Raw genomic sequence first — 5,157 nt, 5'->3', positions numbered from 1 at the left:
TCCAGCGGACCGTGGGGGGTGTGAGCCCCCGTCCTGCAAGCCATCTGAGTGTCCGGGCACTTGGGACGGAGGTCCACCGGGGCCCAGGGAGGCTTGGCCCTGGCTTGGCTAAGTTTCGGAAGCTGTGACCGAGCCCTGGGCTTGAACTCTGTCCGGCGGGCCCCGGGGTGCATGATCCCCCCGTCCTGCAAGCCATCGGAGGGTCCGCGAGCTGGGGACGGAGGTCCACCGGGGCCCGGGGAGGCTCTCGCCGGCCTGGCTAGGGCTCAGAAGCTGGGACAGGCCCCGGTGCTTGAGCTCCGCCTGGCGGGCCCAGGGATGTGGGAGCCCCCCATCCTGCAAGCCAGCCGAGGGTCTGGACGCTGGGGACGGGGTCCATCGGGACCCGGGGAGGCTCTCACCGGCCTGGCTACGGTTCGGAAGCTGGGACTGGGCCCGGGGCTTGGGCTCCGTCCGGTGGGCCCCGGGGTGCCGGAGCCCCCAGTTCTGCAAGTCAGCTGAGGGTCTGGGCGCAGGGGACAGGGGGTCCATCGGGGCCTGGGGAGGCTCTTCCCGGCCTGGCCTAGGTTTTGGAAGCTGGGCCCAGGGCTTGTGCTCCGTCCGGCTGGACCTGGGGTGCGGGAACCCCCCCCCCTAACCCCCCCCGGTCCTGCAAGCCATCCGAGGGTCCTGGTGCTGGGGACAGGGGGTTCCATCGGGGCCCGGGGAGGTTCTTCCGTTATGGCTCAGGGCGGGCAGATTATTGGCATCCTTCGGGCCCAGCCCTCTGGTCGCGCCTTTCCCCTCAGCCATCTGTTTGTGCGCGATGCTTTCCAATGGGGCGACCAGGTGGCCGGGCTTCCCTGGAAGTCCCGATGAGTGCTCATTTGCCTCCCCGATCCCAGCCAGGGCTCCAGGAGGTCGGGCGCCTCCGCGCCCTGGGTCCCCTCCATCTCTCGGTGCGCACGGGTTACCAGAAAGAGGGGTAGCTTTCCTCTAGATTACTAGGGGCAGGGTATGCCGAAACTACTCCTGGGTTGGCAGTTTTCAGCCGGGGACCCGATGTGCTAGGCCCAGGCACCACCTCCCCACCGTCTGGGGCTCCCTCCTCCGGGCCGCTGCGTGACAAATTGCCCGGGACGGGCTCCATCGGTCCTGGGCAGTCCTCCCCTGGGCACCTGGGCCCCGAGAGCTCCTGCGGGCTTCCCGTGCCTGAGGCCTAGCTGGGGTCTCCGAGCCCCCGGGACCCCGAGCCCCGCAAGGGCAGGTGGGACCCCTACCGTGAAGTCTCGGGGCGGGCAGATTGGCGTTCTTCGGTCCCAGCCATCTGATGGCGACTTTTCCCTCGGCCATCTGGTCACGCACAATGCTTTCCAATGGGGCGACCAGATGGCCGGGCTGCCCTGGAAGTCCCGATGAGGGCTCATTTGTCTCCCCGATCCCAGCCAGGGCTGCAAGAGGTCGGACGCGTCCGCACCTAGGGTCCCCTAAGTCTTGTGGTGTGCACGGGTTACCAGAAAGAGGGGTAGCTTTCCTCCGGATTACTAGGGACAGGTCCAGAGGCCCCAGGCTCAGTCTCCTGTCTTGCCGCTCTGCCGGGTAGCGTCCCCCTGCTTGACTGGGTTCAGAAGGTCCAGCCAGAGCCCCGGCGAGGGCGGGCTCCGTCCTCGGGCCTGCCGCGTGGCAGGGTGCCCGAGACGGTGTCCCACGGGCCCGGGGAGGCTTCCCCTGCGCCTCGTGGCTCGGGAGCCCCGGCTGGGTGCAGGGGCCTGTCCGGGCCCCGGTTCGGGTGCTCCGGCCCTGGGCTTCATCCCCTGTCCTGCCGCTGTGCCAAAGCCCCCCTCGCTTGGCTGGGTCCAGGAGCTCCGTCATGAGCACCGCAGCGTCACGCCCACCCCCTAGCCCCTGACACCCCCCCCACCACCGCAGCGGAATTCGCGCCGCAGCAAAGGGGATAAGGTTCTCGAACCTTGGTGAAAACGGTTCTCTGACACAGTATCGAAATCAGAAATATCGAGCATAAAAGTATAGTTTTAAATCTTGTTTTACACTGATACCAAAAATATAGATAAATATTGTTTTTTAACATATATATATATATATATATATATATATTCCATATGCAACTGCTCCCAGTTGAAGACACCACACACAACGTTTTGCTTTCACCTTTTATTGTCTGGGAGGCAGCAGCAGGCTAAGACACATCCATCACAGCATCGAGTAACACCATGTCTGCCATACGCGTTTCGGATATGTTCCTTGTTCACTGGCTGGCGTATACGGGGGAAAGGAGCAGCTTTGCTGATTTTAAACAGATGGTTTCAAGTGGTGTTCCCGCCCCACTGGGCGTGTGCTTGCTAGGCACTCTGGGTGACGTAGTCCTTTGCATAGTGCTGTCCATAGTGGTTGTTGCTTTACCTTCACCTCCCCAAATACAATCCCGTTGGGTCGTTGTGCGGAAGAATCCCGCTCGCTGCTTTAGTGACGCCTACTCCAAACAGGTACGTTGTTCCGTTGTCTGTGCTGTTGAGCACACGGACCTGCTTTGCACACAGTGGGGTGTCCTCGTGGTCAGAGCGGACCACAAATATTCCATATGCAACTGCTCCCAGTTGAAGACACCACACACAACGTTTTGCTTTCACCTTTTATTGTCTGGGAGGCAGCAGCAGGCTAAGACACATCCATCACAGCATCGAGTAACACCATGTCTGCCATACGCGTTTCGGATATGTTCCTTGTTCACTGGCTGGCGTATACGGGGGAAAGGAGCAGCTTTGCTGATTTTAAACAGATGGTTTCAAGTGGTGTTCCCGCCCCACTGGGCGTGTGCTTGCTAGGCACTCTGGGTGACGTAGTCCTTTGCATAGTGCTGTCCATAGTGGTTGTTGCTTTACCTTCACCTCCCCAAATACAATCCCGTTGGGTCGTTGTGCGGAAGAATCCCGCTCGCTGCTTTAGTGACGCCTACTCCAAACAGGTACGTTGTTCCGTTGTCTGTGCTGTTGAGCACACGGACCTGCTTTGCACACAGTGGGGTGTCCTCGTGGTCAGAGCGGACCACAAATATTCCATATGCAACTGCTCCCAGTTGAAGACACCACACACAACGTTTTGCTTTCACCTTTTATTGTCTGGGAGGCAGCAGCAGGCTAAGACACATCCATCACAGCATCGAGTAACACCATGTCTGCCATACGCGTTTCGGATATGTTCCTTGTTCACTGGCTGGCGTATACGGGGGAAAGGAGCAGCTTTGCTGATTTTAAACAGATGGTTTCAAGTGGTGTTCCCGCCCCACTGGGCGTGTGCTTGCTGGGCACTCTGGGTGACGTAGTCCTTTGCATAGTGCTGTCCATAGTGGTTGTTGCTTTACCTATATACATATATAAAATTAAAAGTAGTAAATCTTAAATATTTTACCATATAACATTAATATAATGTAAATTGAATATGTTTAAGTAATATTTGAAAAATATGTAAAAAAAATACTAATTTAAAGAGACAAGTGTATGTGTTTATATATACATATATCATGTTAAACTATTTTAAAAAATATTAATTTTAATTTATATTATAATTTTCTATTTCTGTACACATACAATAAATAAAAATTGTAACAAACTATAAAAACATTTCAAATATTGCTAATTTAATTATACATAAAAAGTAAACAAGCAAAAATATGTTTTACTAAAGTTATCTGAGAAATTACATACATTTATATATATAACAAGTATAAAATAAATACACAAGCACATAGTAATATATATTTAAGCAATTTCTTTTGAGAACCATCTTTATTAAGAGTTTCGCAGCAGTCACACAGCATTCCAAAACATGGGTGTCATGTATATAACAATCAAATAAGACATGGTAGCAGTCTGACTTAGAAGTAATTCATCATATTAACAAACCATAGTAGCGGTATCCTTTCCGCCCCACTCGTGTTTACGAGGACAGCCGTGGGCCATAAAGATAGGTTTCTCTTGGTGCGCACACCTATACCCACCCCCCCCCCCCCCACCACCGATACCGGCACAGAATCATGGGTGGTGCAGGTTGCTTTCAGCTGCGCACCATGTCTCTTTTGGCGACCAGGGAGGCCGCCCCCTAAAAGGTGCGTTCTGCCCTCTGGCCTCAAAAATCCTCCACCAGCCCCAATAATACATTACAGTGGGTCAGCTCTAGGGGGCGTCTGTTGGAAGCTGGCTCTGTATATACTATACCAAAATAAGGTACGGTGTGCGCTGAGTCCAGGGAAGCCCCAGAAGTATAGCCGATGTCATGAGTGTAATAAGTGAGGTAATAGGCAGTGCATTGGAAGCATGAGTTAGAATTAACTCAGGTAACTATAAGTGCAAAATTTCACTGGCTTTGTACGAGTGAAATCTGAACCTAACTATAACGTCCCTGTAACGTTTAGTTTCGTTCAGTGAATATTTTTATATATATGTATAGATATGTGTGCGTGTGTGCGTGCGTGTGTGTGTGTGTGTGTGTGTGTGTGTGTGTGTATATATATATATGTATGTGCATGTGTGTGTGTGTATGTATATGTGTTTATTACCTACTGGCAATAGCCAGTAAGTAGTTATAGTTAGGACTATTCAATAGATAAAGCTTTTTTTTGGTTTGCTAATAACTTTGGCACCGTTTGACGAATCTTCACTAAATTTTCCAAGTAGAGAGTCCTACTTTGCCTAGTTCTGCATGGTACGTTTTGGGGTGATCCGTAAAGTGAGGTATGAGAAAATAGGAGGTTGGTCCCAAAATGTTTTTTCCCCCATGCAGTGTCTACTGGATTTTACAGTTTTTAGATACAGCTACAGCCTGAACCACTAAAGAGAATTACATCAAATTTGGCAGAAAGCTACATCTTGGTCAAGAAAGAGCTTTTTTTGTAATTTGGTGTACATCTGTTCAGTAGTTTGAGAGTTATTAAAGAAAGACATTTGTAGATATCTAGCAACACAGATCTTCCGTGGATCATGTGGATACCAGTCAATCAAAAGCCCAATGGGGGGAAAAAACTCACACAACATACCCTCACCACGCAGTATTGGTTCCATGCTGGGGGGTGGTGGCCGGGGGCTCGGCAACAGGCTGTGCTGACAGGCACTGCCCCAACCCCTGCTGCGCACAGCCTAAGGCCGTTCACGGCAGTGGTTGTAT

Source organism: Triturus cristatus, chromosome 1_1 (genome assembly GCF_964204655.1).
Source record: "Triturus cristatus chromosome 1_1, aTriCri1.1, whole genome shotgun sequence".
NCBI classification, from domain to species: Eukaryota; Metazoa; Chordata; class Amphibia; order Caudata; family Salamandridae; genus Triturus; species Triturus cristatus.
The sequence above is the reverse complement of the archived record's forward strand: the minus strand, read 5'-3'. Positions refer to the sequence as shown.